The sequence below is a fragment of the Mesocricetus auratus genome, unplaced genomic scaffold (assembly GCF_017639785.1).
Source record: "Mesocricetus auratus isolate SY011 unplaced genomic scaffold, BCM_Maur_2.0 Super-Scaffold_100003, whole genome shotgun sequence".
Taxonomy (NCBI): domain Eukaryota; kingdom Metazoa; phylum Chordata; class Mammalia; order Rodentia; family Cricetidae; genus Mesocricetus; species Mesocricetus auratus.
In genome coordinates, this window is record NW_024429188.1 from 100110613 (window position 1) to 100131359 (window position 20747).

The following is a 20747-nucleotide window of genomic DNA, read 5'->3' on the forward strand; positions in this document are numbered from 1 at the left end:
ACATATACATTTGTGGCCAACAGCCCAGATACACTGAGGTCTAGGTGGGTAGGCATAATCAAAGAGAGAAATCCCCCCACAATTGTGCTTTTTGTGAGACATTGTCATTCACATACAGTAGACGGGGGATGAGGTTGTTGGAAAGCTATAGTTGTGGTAGGAAATCAGCAGCAAATACTGAGTATTCCGATTTCTTAAAGGAAACTGGGGTGATGGCTTGCAACTTTTCTGATTTTGTCGTTTCCATCTGGAGGAATTGTGGATGTTCTCTAAGAGGAAACCTGAGAGGACATTCTCAACTACCTGCCCTATTAAGTGTTCAACAAGGAAAGGTTTCCCCCAACTCAGACTTAGGGCCTCCTGTCACGTGGCATATGTGGTTCTTCATCTTCCTGGCACAATCTTTCTTCTTTGTCTAGAAGATTATATTCACCTTCAAGTCCAGTTCAAGTACCATCTGTCCTTAGAAAACCAAGCCTACTGCCTACTGTTGGCATTCCTTCTTGCCCTGTGTTACCATAGCACTTCCATACTTAGTCTAAAACACTTTTCATTCTAAATTATACTTACTCATTTGTATTCCTTCTCAACTGTTCTCTAGAACACAGACTGTCCTGTTTCTGTAACTCTTGTCCCACCCATTCCAGCTTTGTTAGTGTTTGTGCCTGTCCAAAGCATAATCTTAGCAGTCCTTCAACTGCTCATTGAAGGAACCAATCCAAGTGAGAGGAAGGACAGGGCTAGGGACATGCCTCATCAGAGAAAAACTCTTGATCATATCACAGGAGGGTGTTCCTTTTTAAAACCACCTTATAAATTTTCATGGGATTAAACAATCATCGTGCACAGAACCTGGGAGTCAGAATGAAGAGTGGGCTGAGCATCTTCATTCATCTCTCTGAACCTTTTCTAGGACAAAACTGGGCTGATACCACTAAAATGTATCTCTGAAAAGACCCATTACGGAAGAGTATCAGTTTCTGTTTCTCAGCATCCTTTAGGAATTCAGATAACCACTATATCCATGGACTCTCTCCTCCCACTGCTAGATTTGCCTTTCAACCATTTCTTTGTTCATTCACAACATATTTTTGGAGCCTTTATGCAAACCACAAGGCAAGATTTTAGTGACAATTAGCCTGATTATTAGAAATAAAGAAATTTATTTAATCCAGTATGGTGGGAGCAGTCTCAATTTCCATACTGTAGTACTGTAGTATTATCACACACACACACACACACTCACAAAGAGAGAGAGAGAGAGAGAGAGAGAGAGAGAGAGAGAGAGAAAGAAAGAAAGAAAGAGAGAGAGAGAGAGAAAGAGAGCCCACACATGACTACATGGATTCAGGTAGCAAAAAACTGGAGATTATGTTAATAGCTCCATCGCTCCAGGGAAAATAGTCTCAGGGACCTAGATGGGCTCCATTGGGAGCATCTGATAGTGCTGGAAATACGACTCAATGGTGAAAAGGAAGATGTGCTGATGGTCTGGTCTTCAGTGTTCTTTGACCTCTGGAGTTACCTTGTATGCTGGAGGTGGGAAAACATATAAACATAATATACTTGGGTCTTGGAAGAGGACTCACTTGGGAAAGTACTTGCATTGCAAACACGAGGACCTGAATTCAGGTACTCAGAATCCATGTAAAAGGTCTGGTGTATAGTGTGTGTCTGTAATTGTGGAGGTGGAAACATGGAATTCACTGGTCAGCCAGATTAGCTCAGTCAATGAACTCTGGGTTTAGTGAGAGACCTTGCCTCAAAAGTGAGGTGGATAATCAAGAATGAGCAGGCATTCTATTAACCCAGGAACCTGATGAGCAGTTTTGAACCCTAGTCTACTCATCCTGGATGGATGTAGGTTGCTTGTGACTTTGCTCCATTTCTTCCTTTTTAAGGAAGCCTAAGCCTGTCAAAAATGCATCTGGATTCTGATTATATCCCCCGTACCTTCAGCTCACCTTCTTGTTGGTCATGCATGTATTCAGGCAATGATTAAAATAGAACAAGATGTTGCAGATCTGTGGCATTTGCTAGAAACCTCCCTTCAGATTTACATAAACCCAACTGGTACTGTTGAACAGATTGGTTTAATTTTCGAAGAGCAAGACAAACTCATCCCCAGGAAAATCATACACAGTTGGTTTCACTCAGCAATAATTGGACAGTATTGTCTTGTGACCAAATGTGTCACTTAATTAAAATGAACAGGTTTCACATTGTGAAATTGGAATTATGAGTCCCCATCAGTTTCCTGTGTTAATGGAATGCCTGATCATTCAGAGCCCCTGTGTGCCCATGGTGCCTGCAGTGGCACACGGCACCCCAAGGCTAGCCACCTTCTATTGCAGGACAGCTGCTCTCCAGGTGGCCTTGGAGTAACTCAACCTTTTCTTGTTTCTTGCTTTTGAGATTGCTGCAGAATATGCTTGGAATGCAATATGCTGAGATAAGAAAGAATAGCCTGAAAAAGCCCCAGCCCCAGCCTTGTTCCTGTCCTTCTTAAGGAACACATCTGAAGCTAGGGAGGAACTGCCCAGACTTTGTTCCTTTGCCCTGGAAGCACAATGTACTTCGAACATTTGTAAGTGACACACATTGTTTTTAAGATAAAAAAATTGGGGGTCTTTTATTGTGGTCCAAGTGTAATATGAATACTTAATTTTTTTGAGACAGAGTCTCACTAGATGTTCAAGCTAGTTTGGAGCTTGCTATATAGTCCAGACTGGCCTGAAACTCATGATCGTCCTTAGTCTCCTCAGTAGCTGGATTACAAGCGTGTGAACTCCATGCACCCTGAGTAGCTTTCTTAGGCCTTGAAAGACTAGAACTCCATGCACCCCGAGTAGCTTTCTTAGGCCTTGAAAGACTAGCTCACAATGAATCCTGGCTGCTTTTGTTCTTTGCTGCCAGTCTGCAATGAACAAATTCACTTCACTTAACTTGTGTATATGTTCTGCCTTGCCTGCCTTCCATGTACAGCGTCCTGTCTTGGTAGGAAATCATGGAGATGTTAAGATCCAAAGAAAAAGCTGTGTAAGCAAGAAACCCAGGGGTAATCTCTTGACTTTTCTGTCTTAGGAATTTTTTATATCTAAACAATTCCCCATCCTGCTGATCCTGAATCTTAGTAGGTCTCTCCAATCCAAGCTTTGTGTCGCCAGCCAGGTGGCAGGCCTTTGTCACTTCTCTACTAGATCACTGCTATACAGTGTCTCAGACCACTTCTGTGTATCCAGTCCCATGCTACTTCCACAGTCCTACAAGAAATCCATCTGACCTGTCATTCCCCAGCAAACCCTCTCGATAATGCTTTCTCAAAGATGTTATTAGAAATCCAGGTCTTCTGCATTAGACATAGCAGGAGCCCAGCTTTGTTTTTGTCCAGCCTAATCTTTAATGAGCATACCCTTTCCTGTGCTGACTTGGGGATATTGACAATTGACAAAATTGATGTTTTGATTGGTACAACCGGAAGGAGCAGTTAGTATTGGTTTTCAATGGTTTGAATCCAGAATATCACTAAACATTCTACAAGGCCAAGCACCCCATAACAAAGAATCATTCATCCAGCAAATGGCAACAGTTGAGAAATGTTGTTCTGTCTGTTATGCTTCAAGGATATAAAAATACTTTCTATTGTTCAAGTTTATCCCAGTCAATAATTCTATAAGACCCTTGCCTTTGTATAGAGTGACCCACTCTTTCAAATGGCATCTACTTGTCCTTCATAAATCACCCAGAAAACAACACTCTCCTCAAAGGTTTTCTCCTCCATGCAAACTTTCTGGACAAAATAAGCTTCCAGCTTTTACGCTGGTTGCCCTGGGACGTTCCTATTGAGACAATCACTACAATATGCTGTGATTGTCTAGTGATTTTTCTGCATCTCCCTTTGAACTATGAGCACTAACAGAGGAGAGAATATGTATTGTTTATCAATATAAGCTCCTCTGGGCCTAGCACAATGTGATTAATGAAAGGGTATTGAATAAAGCAGCCAAAGCAGCTAACAAGTAAAATGTGCATCTTATTCTTTGATAATGAAAAGCCACTAGATGTCAGTATTTAGTAAGAGATACACCATTTTGTACTGGTGATGGAGCATTTGAAGGCGATCTGGTTCTATTCAGCTGCTGTACCTGACATCTCACGCAATAGGCCACTTTAAAAGGAGGCTAGGAAGATCAAGGGCATTAAAAAGTAAGTATGGAAAAGAGCAAGAAGCATGCTTTCTCCTTGTTTTACTATTGACTTATTCAGCAATAAGTACCTGAGCTGCAAGTCACAGAAGCTCAGATTTGTCACAGCAAGAAGAAATGGCTGCAGCAGCGAACCTTCTGATTCAAGGTTTAGAAGCAGGCTCTGAGAGATGAAAGACCTTACCCAGACTTCACAGTTGCTGAGGGCTTCTGAGAAGCAGTCTAACCAGAAAAACACAGGACAGCACAGTCAGCCAACCTTTAAAGAACTCACTAATCCCAGTCACATAGAAAGGTCTGGCTGTTGAGAACAGGCACTTCCTCACCTCAAGCCCATAGCTAGGAGGGATTTGTGCCTGTCACTTATGCATTAAGTAGTGGAAACGCTGAGAGGGACAGCATGGCCCAAGGTCATGTCTCAAACTAAAACAAGGGCATTCATACTTGTATCTTCGGATTCTGGAAAAGTTTTGTTTGTTTTCTCATTCCAGTTCTGGGGCAAAACCCCGGGTCTTCAGCTTTGAGAAGAAGTGGTTCCAGATGTGAGGACCTAGCACCAGCACCTTCATCTTCTAGAGGCTTCTTTAGCCATCCACTATCCCAAGACTTGGGTTTTAGGGCTCCGGAACCTGTGCTTCAGTGAGCTTTCTTTGGATTCTGCTACAACCTAAAACATTGGAGCTGTAGAAGCTCTGGCCAAAGATGTGGTGTCAGCGATCAGAAGTTTTTCCAACCAAGTAAAGTCCTAATGGAAAGAAAGCCCAAGATTCTGCTGGTGCTAATGAGACCACCTCTGGGGACGCTCATTTCTGTCAGGGACCATCCAGGGACCCATTTCCTGGATGAAGTTCTGAGGGAGGATCAAGGTGTAAATGTTGACTTTCCTTGACGTCACTGGTTTAGAAAAGGCCATCCTAAGAGTTTTCTACACCATTCATAGAGGAAATAAATATCAAAGCCATTTTTTTAAAGTGGAGGAAGGCCAGAAAACTCATACCACTTAAGGTCATAGGAGCTATCAATAAAAAGTTAATTTAAGAAAGGAAACAGTTTCTTAACCCAAATCAATAGGATCAAACTTTCATTATATTTATATTATACCTATAGTTTACTTCTGAATTTTTTTCAGAAGTCTTTGCACACCTTACCTTGGCTTTGGAATAATGAAGAGTGATAGAAAAGCAAGAATTGTGATTGGCCCTCAGTGAATTTAGCAGACAGTAGGGGATATACATGGAATTGAATCATTAATGCTAAGTGATTTCCACCCTTAGCTAAAAAGGTCTGAAGTAAATGCTGTGATCCTCTCACTCAGGCAAATAACACAGTCCAAGCAAGGAGGATTACACATGTGAGCCTCGACTAAATAAAAGTACAGTAAATTGAATTAAAAGAAAACAGGCCTCTGATGGGACCAGAACCCTTCAGCCCTGCAGTTGCTGTTTGAATTGATTTTCTTGTGTGGTTCATATATTGGCAGTCCCCAAAGAGAAATTCCATAAAGGCTGTGATCAGCAGTGGCAACAGCTTCATTAAAGAAGACAAGGGCTTCACAAGGGGACTATTTTGAAGCGGGTGGATGCTCATTCAGATGTTCTGGTTTTGGTACATTTGTCACAATGGTCTTGTGGCTTAGTAGTCAAGCTTTATCTAGTAAAAATAGTGAGCCATCACATTTGTAGACAGTGACTACACAGAGCATTAATACCTATAAAGTCATTTCATTGTTTTCCCAACACTGGAAGTCCCAAACAATGTGGATCCTGAACCTCTCTACTTTTCCACTTTCAAGTGATTACTCTGGGCTATCATTTGGCTTGGTTCAGCCAGGGAGCCAAGTGGTACAGGACCAATTCTTAGGGGCGCACAGAGCTATAGGATGACCAAAACTCACTATGGTCCCTCAAGGGTTGGACTTCTTTCGTTAGCAGGGGTTATCAATTCCAAGCAGAGCATCTATTGAACAGAAAACCAACCTGAAACAGGCTGAAGGTCTCATTCCCATCAAACAAGATACAATGATTTTGTCAAAGATAGAACTCATAGCTGGGCAGTAGTGGCACAAATCTTTAATCCCAGTACTTGGGAGGCAGACGCAAGTGGATCTCTGTGAGTTCAAGGCCAGCCTTGAGTGAGTTCCAGGTTAGCAAGGACTACACATAGGAACCCTGTCTCAAAAACCAAAAAAGATAAAACTCGTATATTGTGGTGGACCAAGATGATTAAAATGCAGTCTAGCATGCCCTAAATTATACTATCTAGGTTGGTGTAGCATACTCTATGACAATTAGAGAACAACAAATATTTTTAATGACATCTCTCTCAAGACATGCCCCAGTCTTTAAGTACCAAGTGACTGTATTCAGCTCTTCCTTGAGAGCTTTTAGCTGTTCTTCACACCTCAACAAAGAGACTAGTTCTCTGGGTAGAATTTATCTCCCCACTCTGGTTAACTAGCGGTGAGCCTATCTATGTGTGACATGGGGACCTCCTCTGAGTACAAATGGCCTTCACTAAAACAAAATCCTGGTTTTGGTGATATCTTTCATGGGGCAGACAAATGATTCAGTGTTTTCCCTCTATAGAAAAGATTTCTAAAATATCTGAATTCAAATTTAAGTCATGGGGTATTAACTTTTAAAAAAAAGTCATTCCCCTCTTTCCCAACGTCCCATAGGTCTCAAAGTACATAAATATAAAGGGTTTTGCAAACAGTTGGAAAACCGAGTTTTTTTTAACAAGATGTGAAATTCCAAGCTTTATGACCCGTGGTCTTTACCCAGAATCCACTCCGTTGCTTGGCATCATGAAAAGCTTTGCAGCTTACACCACTTCCCCACCACCTTTATTTTTGTATTCTAAAATTATGTTGTGAGTTTCGGTCCATTAATACCCCAAGTGTTTTTGAGGAGGAGGGAAATTTTAGAGAAAACCCTCTTTAGTGTGTGTATGAGGTAGACGGGGGGGGTTGTTGCAAGGAGGCGTGAAGGGATATAATTTCTCTAGGTCACATGCACACTAGTTTGCCATTGATTAACAAACTCTGGTTACTTAATTTCCCTTCCAGGGCCTCCTTCCTGCCCACACCATATTTCTTGGGGTTCTGAGTCTTTCTACTTTTTCTATGTGACATTCTATACAAACCTGCTGCACCTTGACGGTGGGCATCTGAGGCCAGCAATAGGGGTTGAATCTCTTCCTTCCTCCAACCCCAACATAAGTAGGTGGGGGTAAGGAGTGGAAATGTCACACCCCACGGCATCAGAAGCAGGCAAGGAAGCTTTTAAAGAACCTCTCTGTGATTACTCTAGGATATGTCTCACTCTTCAGATGGTACTTGCTATAACCTCCTGAGCTGGAAATCCAATGGCTCTGCCCTGCCTTTTGATTGGCCAGCACAACCACTATAAAACACAACATGCTTCAGGTTTCAACCGGAAAGTAATAAACTAAGACCTAAGTGGCATCTAATTCAGTCACCTACAGATCCAAGGATGGAATAGGATGTCCTTTGACTTGTGAAGCTATGGGACATAAAAGATAACACTCAAAAAGTGTTAGTTACTACTATTGCTGTTGGTGGTGTACGGATAATGTTATTCAACAAAGAGGTTTAAGTCAATGATCCTTCAAAATCACACAGTGAGATACTATTATCTAGAAGTTCTGTATAAGCCCTGAGCCCCTTGTACACAGCCTCAGATTCCCTAGGCCAGGAACAAAAGCAACCTGGTGGGGGGAAACAATACCTGAAACATGAAGCAGTTGGCTTTGACAGGGTACTAAATGACTGGGGCTAACCCTGCAGTTTTGTGGTCTACCTATAAAGCCTTAGGAATGGATCCAAGCCTTTCAGAGACTTGGGGCCTTGGGGTTGAAGTATAGCTGATAAGTATTCTAGCTCAAGCTTTCCATTCCACAGCTGCAGAAACTGATAAGTCTATTCTCTTACTGTCTCCAGATTGTGAGAAATACAGAGGCATGGTGGACTCCTTTATGGACTGGCACAATGACACAGAAGTCACAGTCCTTTCACATGGTAAGTGATTAATAAATACTATTTATGGAGATTTTAAGCTGGTTGCTCCCATTCATTCACCCAGGGTCCACTGTACACACACTGTCAGCCAGGCAGGCACCTCCTCAAGTGTTCTTTTACAGAAATCATTAGAGGAGAAACCTAGTCAGAAAAATGCCTGTCCTCAGCATTGTGCTATTTTCCAGAACAGCACAGGGGGAAAGTTTCTCCTAAATGAAGGCTGTCCTTATTGTGCCCTGGGTTGATTTTAATGAGCTCCAATATTGTTTTAAGGTGCTGAGAAAAATGAAGTGCAAACTTTGGCTTTGGTGGGGGAGTCGTGGACCTTCTTAACTATTTCAACTGGAAAGAATTGGAACCATTCAGACTCTCATAGGATGGAGAGGTCATGAATTTCGTAGGCTTATCTCCCTGGAGATAGTTTTCTTGAGTTATTCCAGCTGCCAAAAGGAATACATTCTGAAGAACATGGCAGCACCACAAGTGTGTGGAAATCAGCATTTGTATAGTAGCAGGTACTTCCTTGTGCCTTCATAGTGATAATACCAAAAAATAAAAAATAAAAACTCATTAATCTACCTAAGAATCCAACAGCAAGTTGTAATCTTTAAATTTAGTGCTGGAAGCCTGGAATAGGGCTATATGTTCTGTATATCAGAGATCTATCTTTCGTGTAGATAAAGGAGCTTGGACAGCCCTATTTCCCTTTTAAGGTAAAAAAAAAGGATCCTCTTCCATAACCAGCAGTGCAGTATTGGGAAACCAAGGGATGAGTGCCCTCACCATCTCCCCCCATACACACACACACAACATGTTCCTGTAGGTAGCGATTCAAAATCACACTGGAATGTCTGGAATCCTAGAGAAGAACATTTTTCTTCAGGTCCAAAACGTTTCAGAATGAGTAGATTTATAGTGCATGAAATCCAATGCCGATGTATACTGTAAAATGTATGTCATGGTTTTATTTTGTTTTGTGAATATATAAACATGCCACAGTTTTTTGACAGAGTTGAAAGTAAAAGGGCATGCTATAAACACCATCTTGTGCAAAATTGAGTCTTACTTTGTGGAAAAGAAGTGGGGCTGTGCTATTTGTCATGCTGGGAGCAGTTCTCAGAGGGGATTGGACGGAATGTTCCAGATGCTAGTCTAAGTGCACTTAGCTATGGTTGCTTTGTGGGTAGAGAAAGCTATGTATTGTATATGGAACTGACCACCTGATTAAAGGCATAGGCCATCACAGGTGTACATGACAAATCTGTATTTTTCTCAGAGCCTTGACAGGCCTCTTAAAGGTCACCTGGTCCAAGCATTTGAGCAATGAAACACCAATTCTTAGAGATGAAGGGTAAGGACTATGCCAAGGTTACACATTTTGTTTGTGGCAGACCCACAATCCAAAGGCAAGTCTCCAAATCCTTGCTCATCATTTAAACATTTTAGAAATTAAAATTAATAGCAATTTGGATATAATAATCAGGCAAAAGGCACCTCTGATGGGTGCAAGTTCACTTCTTTTTACTGCATGATTTTAAAGCTGTACCATTCATGATCTCAGTACTTACTTGGAAAGAGATGTCTGATCCTGTGTTCTGAACTTTAGGCAAATAATAGAAGGGAACATTGTCCTTGGCTTTTTCATTCAATACTGACACTGAACATGTGCCAATGGGAAGCTGCATTCATCCATTCATATATGTTCCACTCAGAGGGCAGGGCTTCCCTTCCTCTCTTGGTCTTTCTTACTAGATGTGAGGTTCATTCTCAGAGATGATGACTAAAGTTGGAGGGAAGGCCACATATTCTAGCTGATATCCTCCTGACTGTATTGGTGGTTCACAAAGGTTGACTGAAAAAACTCTACTGATACTCATCCCTAAGAGGAGAGAGGGAGGAAGAAAGAGGGAGAAAGGGAGTGGTGGAGGGATAGAGGGGGAACAGTAAGGCCCAGTAGTCTGGTTAATAAAAATTGGGTATTTCTTTGATCATTCTCATTATTCATAAATACAAGAGGAGTATTAACAGAAGATGAGGTAACTAAGTTTCCAAATAAATAGCCAATTTGCTCAAGGAGATACAACTAGTCACCACTGGGTCCAGAAGTAGAAGGCAGCTCTTCTAAAACTACCACTGCAGTGTTTTTCACTGTCCTTTTCCATAGTAAACACTAATTTTGGAATAATTCCTTTCTCACATTTTGTCTTACCAGCCACAGACCTGTTCTTTAAGATCCTCAAGAGCCAAACGATTTGGCACCTCTCCCATCTCAAAGAAAAGGATCAGATATGTTAAAAGATGTCACACTTGATGGACAGTTGACGAACTATCCACCATGAAACTTTTGATTGCCCAGTATATTCCTGTTACCATCTCCAATCTGCTCTACATCAGTTCCTTGTTCCACCCATCAGAACTAATGGACTCTTCTGGTCCCAATGCTGGCCTTCCCCAGCAGCAGAAAATGTGACAATCATCTTCCTACCTGAAAGGGTGGCAAAGTTTGTTTCTTTCCTGGTTCTTCCCACTGAAGACTGAAATACTCTACTCTTAGCTGCTGGTTATTCGTGTCCTGTGCTGTCAGAACTGTGCACACAGTTGACATCTCCATCCCTTGTCTCGTAGCTTCCCATTAGTGAGCCTTCCTGCCTGGTCTCCTTTCTGCCTCTCTGCCCCCAACCCCTGGTTTTCTTTGGCTTAAATTTCTGAAAACCTCAGGTCTGGGAGGAAAGGCGTTAACGATACATTTGACCAGGTTATCACCTATTTAGCAGCACAAGAAAATTTTTGTGAGAAGGTCTCATCCCTATGGGGCAATGCCCTGCCCCCTTGACTTAGTGAGGAAAGTTCAGGCAGCATTAGGGAGAGGAGCATGACAGAGGCCTTCATGGAGCCACAGCCTGCAGGTAGCTGGCTACTGTACACAGGAAAAAGGCTGTTTCCATAATCATCACCAAGAGGATTTTTTTCTCTCTGCTCTAAGAAAGCAAAGGAATTTGAAATGAGGCCATTTGGTGACAGTTTGATCAAACTCACCCCCCCACCCTTTCAGAATCATGAATCAGTCATGAACACGGTAAGTTAAAGCAAGAGTTGATTTCCCTAGGGCTATTTTTGAAGTTCTGTTGTTCCCCTTTCCCACCTCCTTCCATTTAACATTCATGAGTCAAGGTGTGGGGAGAACACACCGACCTTCACCTGGAAAGAATGTACTGACAGTTGATATATGGGCAGGTAAGCTTTGGAAAGGCTGCTGTTGCTGCAGTTCAGCATACCAAGCCCCGTTTGGGTGATGGGGCTTACCGCTGAGGTGTTTCACTAGAAACCTTGCTATTTCTTGGTGCAGTTTCAAGGATTAAGGCGCTATGGCTCCATACCTTTCTAAAGACATCGTACCCTCTTTCTTCTTTTGTCCCCAAAGAGATCTTTAAACACAGCACATTTGCTTTCACTCTCTTTAGATCCTCATGGCACGCCTGTAAAATACACAGGTCTAGCCCACTCCTCCAAACACAGAAATTAGTGCACAGAAAGGTGAAAGGTCACATACCTAGTATGTGATCACGTTTCATATGTCTTAAACCCATGTCTAGACGTCCAGACTCATTTTGCTATCCGGTGCCACTTTGCTTGTTTTTAGAATGAAAGGAATTTGGTGTGACATACTATGGGCTTTCTGCAACTCTTAACAACACAAGAAACCAAAGCCAGTCTTTTGGGTTGGTATGATTTGAAGAGTGCTGGGGAACAGTGTCCCTCCGTCTCATAGTAGCCAGAATAGAAGATATATGCCTGTGTGTGTAGGGGGATGGTAGGGAATAAGATGTGGAGGACTATAAACCGTTCGTTCATTCGTTCGTTCGTTCGTTCATTCATCTGTTTGTTTGTTTGTTTTCATGGCAGTGTTTTCTGTGTAACAGCCCTGGCTGTGCTGGACTAGCTCTGTAGATCAGATTGGCTTGGAACTCACAGAGATATTCCTGCCTCTCTCTCCCTAGAGCTGGGATTAACAGCATGAGTCACCACCACCTGGCAGTCATAAGCCATTAAGATTTATCATTACATAGAGGAGACTGCAGGACCTCTAAGACAACCAGCCATCTGTGAACTTACAATCAGATCCCACATTGAGAGGAGAGGGTTTGGGGTGGAGAACGGGGTACATAAGGCATGCATAATACCGAGCATCAAGTTTAGAGGAAAGAAAAGGCAGCTAAGAAGGACCCCACAGGAATTGTACTGGGGCTGAGATCCTGCCAGAATTTCTGGTTTACAATGCAGAAAGGAGATATGGGGACCAGAAAGAATGGGAAAGAAGAAATAGGGATAAATACAAGCAAGGTACAGTGATAAATTTTGTGTACTAACTAAAAAGCAATAAATCACATTCATATGAAATTAGAGCCACAAAGGGTAAAGCCCAGGGCTTTACAGAGGAAATAGCAGGCTAGATATTGGCAGAATAATGTCAATCACTTTTTTCACTAAGTTACTGGTTCAGTCTTGTCTTCTGTCTCAGCACTACTCCTCTGGTTATAAAACCACACACACTAACTAAGCAAACTGACCTCCTACTGCCTCATAGCAGATGGCCACCAATGGCTTTGCTCCCATGCTGTTTTCCCCAGGCACAACATGGTCTGTCTTCTCTCTCTTTCCAAATAGCTTATAGGAAATCCACAGGGGATGAGTTTGAGAAGTGTCTATGGATGCCCAAATCCACACATGGTCAAGTCCCTTATATAAACTGATGTGTGAGGTACATCCACACTATGCACATCCTCCCATACAGATGAATCATCTCTAGATTACTTATAATGTCCAAATGCAATGCAAACACTATGCAAACGCTGTGCTAATAATTCTTACATTCTACCGCTTAGGGAGTAGTTACATGCAAAAATACTTGTAGGTGTTCAAGACAGTCACAATATTTTCCCAAATATTTTTCCTTTAGAGTTAGGTGAACCCACAGAAGTGGACCCCATGAACACAGAGCACCAACTGTACTGTCTTCATAAGGTTCCTTTCCTCCTCATATTCATAGTTGACACCATCATGCATTCGTATGAACCTCCAGAAGTGGCTCTTTGGACATCTTTAAGAGAAGTGGTTCACAACCTATGGATCATAACCCTTTTGGAGGTCATATATCAGATATTTATAATACAATTCATAACAACGAGAGTATGGTTATGAAGTATTAAAAATAATTTTGTAGTTGGGGGTCGGCACAACCTGAGGAAGTATATTAAAGGGTCACAGCATTAGGAAGGGTGAGAACCACTGTCTAGACCATCAACATGAGGAACAGTATTAGAGGGTCACAGCATTAGGAAGGGTGAGAACCACTGTGTAGACCATCAACATGAGGAACTGTATTAATGGGTCGCAGCATTAGGAAGGGTGAGAACCACTGTCTAGACCATCAACATGAGGAAGTGTGTTAAAGGGTCACAGCATTAGGAAGGGTGAGAACCCTGTTCTAGAGGATGTTGCTCATCTCACCTTAGAATTCATGTCTGAGTCTTTTTCTTCCCTCCAAGATCATAGGCATTTTATGAAGAGAGCAGGTTCTCTTTCTGTCTATTCTGCTCTCCTCCTCAGTAATTTGTGGGCCCACAGTCATACAGATACTCTGGAGGCAAGTTCTAGAGTTCATTGTATTAATGACTTGAAAGTATACCTCTCCTCTTCTGAAAGCATCTACTGCACAAAACTGTGATTCTCTTTTAAATTTGATTTTCATTTACATATGCATTGGTGTTTGACCTGCATATCTTTGTGACAGAGTCAGATCCACTGGAACAGGAGTTGCAGACAGTTGTGAGCTGCCATGTGGTTGCTGGGAATTGGACCCGGGTGCTCTGGAAGAGCAGTCAATGCTCTTCACCAATGAGCCATTTCTCCAGCCCCAGAACTGTGATTCTTAGTAAGCCTATGTAAATTGCTTAGCAAAGTGCAAGATGCCTGGTACAGATTCCCCAGCCTCTCACTAGTGTATCACTTCACTCTTAATGAAATGTGCAGTCCTACCCGGCTCCCTTTAGCCATAATCCAACAGAGCTGTTATTCTAGAAGCAAAAGGAATCACATTAGGAGGTCTTGGGGCAAGACTTTGTTAAATGACCTGACTCCCACTGTATTTACAGTGGCATTTGCTCTTCAAAATTCAAGGAAAGACAGGAACTGGTTTCCACTTGAATTTCATATTTTCGTGGCCCGCACACTGAATGCTACCAAAGCCTCTGCTCCCCGAACAGCGGTTTGTGAAGATGGAATAGCGGCAGTTTTTCATTTTCCAGAGTCCACTCACCCTTCCAAGAATCTCAATGCCTCATTGATTCATAATACAGTGCATAAAGATTTCATTTTTCCTGCCCACAGTGATACATTATGGAGGCAATCTGTTTTGCCACTGAAAAGTTTGCTTAGTAGAAAAATTTGGAGTTTTGACATTCAGGAAATTACAGTCATCTGTAAAACACGATTGATATGCCAAGGCTAACATTTTCATTGCACTCTTGGAGCCAGAATAACTATGATAAACTATGTGTTACGCCACACACATTTCAGGATCTTTTAAGGAAACATTAGTTAGCACTGGGAACGTGCCTCCCTGGGCTCCAGGATTACAATGGCAATGCCATTCAGCTGTTCCCTTCCCACCAGCGCATCTCCATGTCCAAAGCAAGACTCAGGTGCTACAACAAAGCAATGACTTGACCCATGTTCCATCTTGGCCCTAGACTGAGCACTGGAACTGTCCGTTCCCATGCTGCCAAGGTAAAGCCATGAAAGGGAATTAAATGTGAGGATTCTACACACCCCTATTTTGGAATTGCCAACCAGTTGCAAAAAGTACAGGTCTAGGTTAGGCAGAACTGGAAGTCTAAGGCTTACAAGAGTGTATCTGTCTAAGACCCCAACTTGTGTGCGCATACTTTAACATGTTAGGTTTGCCTTGAACTTATGGTGATCCTCCTGCCTCAGCCTCCTGGAAGCTGAGACTACAGATTGTTTACCATCATGTCCAGTCCTTTTCTTTACCTCATTACAGGTGCAATTTCCTAAATGGTACCAAAAGCCTGCTGCTCTGGAGCTATTTGTTTAACATTTGGTTTAGAGGGATAAATGTTGTGGACATGGTAGAGGGATTTGGATGTGATACTTTGGCCTTTGGGGCCAGGTTGGGTGAGGTTATGAGCAGTTCGGGTGGGTTTTTTTTTGGTCCTTATGCACTGGGTCTCATTGGAAATACATATGCAAATTGTTTAAAATTGATCCCAATATAGCCTTTTCCAGTACTGGGATATGCATTGTCCACAAGTTATATGAATAGGTGTGACTCCTCATCAATCAAGGAGTTCTTAAAAGCCTCAAAGAAGTCTTACATGCATCTATACTCAATTGCCACAAATGCTCACTCACCTTTGCTGGTGTCTTAGACAATTCTAGGGAATTAGAATGTGTTCATTCAATTATGATGACAAGCTTACATGGTAGGGACTAGTATTGTCACCCTTTTAACAACAAAGAAACTGAGGCACAGAGGGGTGTACAACTTCCAAGTCACACAACTTGCTAGTAAGAGGTAGAGCAAGGGTGGTGACACACTTTAAGTTCATGATCTATATTGCCTGTCATAAGGAAAACATTTGAAGCCTCTACTAGGGGACAGGAAGATGATTTCATTAGTAAATTACTTACTGTGCAAAATCACTAGGATTCAAGTTAAATCCTCATCACCCACATACAATGCTAGGCATAGGGTAATCCCAGTGTTGGAGAGGGAGAAACAGGCAGATCTGTGTGCTTGCTGGTCAGTCAGACTAGCCTAATCAGTGAGTTCCAGACTTTAGTGAAAGACTGTGTCTAAAAACAAGGTTCATGACTCCAGAGGAATTATACCCAAGGTTGACCTCTGGCATTAACATGTGCATGCATCTGCATACATACAAACGTGGGTGCACGCATGCACACACACACACACACACACACATACACACACACACACACTCTGCTAGGCTTTGCTGTCCTGCAGAAGGTGCCTTCTCCAAGCCTCTTACAGGAGCAAAGATGACTGATCAGAGGAGAGGGCACAGAGACTGAGAAAGACGAGAGAAGAAGGAGGCCGAGAAGAAACGACAGTCCAAGTTGGTTTGGCTCTGCTCTTCCTAGAACATGCTGAGTAACACTGCATGGTTCTGAGCTCACACAGGGCTCTAACTGGGTGACCCAACACTGCAGTCTGGGAGACAATTCAGAACCTATTTCCCCAGTTTTGACACGCCTTATTTTGTTTTATCTAGAACTAAGCTACATACTCTTTACAGATCAGGAGCCAACCCTTAAGCAGGATTATTCCAGCCCTCAAATCCCTCCCTTCCCATTACAGGGACTCCTTAGAGCCCATAGGCAACTGACACCCAAAGCCTCTGCTAGTTAGTAGACTTCATTAGAAAGCAGATAAAACAACAGGATAGGGAGCAAGGACACTGTGTGGAGGGCATAGATGCTGGGGAAGACGGTTTTACAGGAACACTGAAGCAAGAATTGAACAAGTACCCTAAGTAAATCCCTCACTTAACCATCCCCCAGAGCTAAAAGGAGAGGGCCCCAGTAATACTGACTTTCACAAATCATTCTTCTTTGTTTATATGATATACATGGAGGCAACTTTCAGAGTTGGCTCTTAAATACTCCAAGGCATGAGTAAGAATGTCTTTGGTAGTCACCCCAAATCTTTCTTAGAAGTAGGCGGGAATAACAAAAGTAAATGTACAGGCAAAAATAGAAAGACGCTATCTTGACGATGTCTTACACATTGATTTAGAGGGCTTTATTACCCGGTGAGTCACACATTTAGTGAACAGCACATTTTGAAATTTAGACTCCATAAAAAGGACCAAATGGTTTGCTGCAAACTGCTCCCAACTGGGCTACCTTGTCTTCCGTCTCCAGGACTCCAGGAAAGCAAGGCCCTTGGCAGCCTCTGCAAATACCAGTCAGCAGGCTGCCCCAGAAGAACCTGCACTGTTCTTTCCAGCCCAGCCCCCCTTTAGAAAGCTCTTCAGCTCTATCGATTCAATCCCTTACCCACTTAGCAATTTTCTTCATTTCTGTCCCCAGACAGGTTTTCTCTCACCTCCCATATTGTTCTGTTTCTTCTATCATGGGGTGATCGATGACCCAATATGCATTTACATTTACAAAGCAATTGCATTTACATAAGGCAGTGCTTATCTAAAGCTAAAGGAGGCACAACTATAGCAGACATATACTAGGGAGGTACCTATTCATCACCCACATGTACAGTGTCTCGAACAAGATAGACTATTCCAGGAACTGGTATATGAGGGGAGAGAGTCCTGTAAAATTTATCACTAGAAGTAATCAATGAGTCACAACTAATAGACTCTATACCTCGAGGAAAAATATACAAAGGTATAGGGAAATATATTTTGCACTTAAATTTTGGCAAATTTAATTTGAGCACTCATTGATTGCACTTAATACAGATGATATAATCAGGAAGTCGGTAGCAATTGAAAACAGCAAGTCTAGCCTTCACTCACTGGGGCATTTTGGTAATATCTAATAATGGTAGGATATTCTCATTTAACTGAAATTGAAATTGCAACATACATTAGCTTATAAAAACTTAATCAATGTGATCAAATTAAAGCAGGCCACTGCCACGTCATCCTGATTAAAGCACTTGCAAACACCCCACACTGTTCAGAGATGTGTGGTATTCATGATTTAAACTCAGGTCTCTTCTCAAGGGAGCCAAACCAGGATTTTTTTTTACCAGACAATTAGAAATCTCCCTTCTTTATTTTGAACAATGTTGCAGTGCCATTATTGATGTTAATTCTCAGAGTACAGAATAGTAAGTAGCATGTGCTGGGGATTGTTTTCTCCTGACTGTCACTACCTTCCCCGTGGGATGATCGTTAATCTTACAGATGCAGCTCTGATGAGTGGTAATGAAGTTTAGCAATGGTAAAGTGAACATTTTTAAATAGATTTGGGGCAGGGGTGGGGGCAGGGGCGGGAAGTGCACTTCTCTGCCTTTTGTAAAGCGGCTCTGGGTTTCACTAGAAAGAATTTGCTTAAGGTCCCATTAACAAACAAACTGGTTTTCTGTCCTGAGTAGAAGAATATAGAATGAGACCACTTCTTTTAAATGTGCTCCTAATAGACCACCATGGACACTACGTGGGGGAGACATGAAAGATTTTTCCTTCTTTTGAAACACATCTCCCCAAGCTCACCAGCCTTAAACTGCAGCATCACCAAAGTACCTGGGAGGAATTGGTGTCTCTGATTCATTATTTCTTCAGATACTGGTGACGAGGGGCTATCTAGCTATTTGTACCTGAGTCAGCAAAGGCACCCACTCATTTAATAGCATAGAAATCACAGACCTAGAAAGGCTAAGTGATGTTTTCAAGGTGGTAGAGCTAGTCGGGGTCAGACTTAAGGACAGAAGTTCAGTCTTTATCTTTTCTTTTTTCTGTCCCAAACTACATCTAGCCTACTTTTAAGACGTATGCCAAGTTCTTGGACTCTGCCTTTAACCTCTCTGTCTGCCTCTGCCTCTTTCCTGCTCTCTTCAAGCCCCTAACTATATATCAAGAAAGTATTTTTTAGAGCACTCTTAGCAACAGTTTCCCAGGTTATAGTTCTTAAAAGACAGACAAAAGAGGAGGTTCAGATAGAGGGGCCAATTGGACCTGAGCATCCCTCTCTGATGTGAGCATGTGGTTAAGGATACTACTGAATTAGCTAATGGACATGTATACAGTGAAAACACTAAAGAGAGTTTTTAAAAATTGGAAGCAAAAATTATACAAAATTCCTGCAAGGATAAATGTTAGAAAAACCACAGTACTTCTAATGGCATTCAGGTTGGACCTTGACCTGTAAACATCTGCTGGGCCATTTTCTGGGACAGGATGGCTTTAGCAACTGAAAGAGCCCTGTCTCTAAGCCAATGTTCTTTTCTTCCCCTACAGGTTTCATTACACCCTCACACTGAGGCCAGTGGAAGGAAATGGAGTGGAAACAGTGTATGCTTCTTTAGTCTGGAGAACAGCAGCCAGTTGGGGAGCATTACTCAAAACCAAAGGCATTTTGTTCCTTCTAAGTATTTCAGATTCAGTTTGCATGTCAGCTGTAATCTTAAGTATCATCACCTATCCATCAGGTACCTTTCATTCAGGCAGAACAATCTGACCACGTGATGGGGGCTCTTTCTTTTTTGTCTTTTTAAAAAGAGCATGCAGAAGATAGGAAGGGGGATGCTTCCACTGTCTCTGGACAGCTGGGGCAAGGACAGCCCAGGCTGTAATCTTCACACTCTTCACCTTGGCTATTATCTGATTAGGTCTGCACCAGTACTTAGAAACTAGCTCTCAGCAGTTGGATTTTTCAAAGGAAATCCAGTTTGACCCTGATACACAAAACAGATGAGGAAGAGGCAGAGTGGGAGCCTGGGGCTTCAGGTACTTACTAATTCAGCTTGTCCATCACTCTTACCTTTGGCAGCCTCTCCATTCCTGACTCAGAACCAAATGACCAGAGAGAACACATATTGGAAACACTGGTACATACAAAGGAAGAATGCAATAAATACAGTGCCGTGAATCATCAGATCTAGGGTTTTGTATTTCTTTTCGTATTTTCAGTGGTTAGAAGCTAAACCTGGAACTGAGAAGGATGATGGTGATTAGCAGACACAGTAAGAGATATGTGGGGAGCAAGCAGAGGGTGAGAAGAAGTCCACTCTTTCCTTGCTCTTGCTCATAGTTAGTATAAAATGCAGTGCCCAAAAATGTATGAATGGCTAACACTGCCTCACATACTATACCAGATGTGTTCCTTAGCTGCTTTTCCCCCCACGATAGCATACCTGATATAAACAACTTAAAGGAAGGAGGTCTTCACGTGGACACAGTTTAAGAGGTTTCAGGTCATGTTTGAATAGCTTCGTTTCTGTGGATTGGCAAGACATAGACTCTAAGGGAGAATGGCATGGGGGTGGAGGAGTCTGCTCACCTCAGCCAGGAAGAGCATGGTGAAGGAACGGGGGAAGGAATGGAGGAAGAGGGAGAGAAAATACAATATATCTTCAAAAGCCATGCCCCTGTTGCCCCAGCTCCTAAAAGCACATCTGTTATATACTCACCATGAGAATACATAATAAATGTATTCTGTATCTGGGAACTAAGCCTGCAACATATTATCCTTTTTCAGTAAAGTTCATACCCAAAACACAATAAAGAAAACAAACATCCCTTCAAAACAGTCCGTTTCTTCTCCGCCATCAAATGGGGTTAGCTAGCCAAATAATCAGAAAACGAAATTCACAACCTTCAAATGTGTTTTCAAGGGTAAAGTCAACTACTGCTAATTATTCTTCAGATCATGTCTGCTTAAGGAAAACACTTGAAGAGTGAGAGTTTGGTGAAGCACTAGGCATATGATGACTAGCA

The 20747-nt window shown here is 42.2% G+C and overlaps 1 protein-coding gene and 2 long non-coding RNA genes across 5 annotated transcripts in view; 2 read left to right on the forward strand and 1 right to left on the reverse strand.

Moving 5' to 3' along the window:
- The window catches only part of Hs6st2 (heparan sulfate 6-O-sulfotransferase 2), a 261265-nt gene that overhangs the window by 4026 nt on the left and 236492 nt on the right, over positions 1-20747 (reverse strand). The window lies entirely within an intron of this gene.
- LOC110343799 lies at positions 2410-12101 on the forward strand. The gene is made up of 4 exons (XR_002386134.2): positions 2410-2587; positions 4697-4844; positions 8167-8244; positions 10457-12101. It is a non-coding gene; the product is annotated as an uncharacterized LOC110343799 (long non-coding RNA).
- LOC121140030 lies at positions 18360-19905 on the forward strand. The gene is made up of 2 exons (XR_005876864.1): positions 18360-19459; positions 19801-19905. It is a non-coding gene; the product is annotated as an uncharacterized LOC121140030 (long non-coding RNA).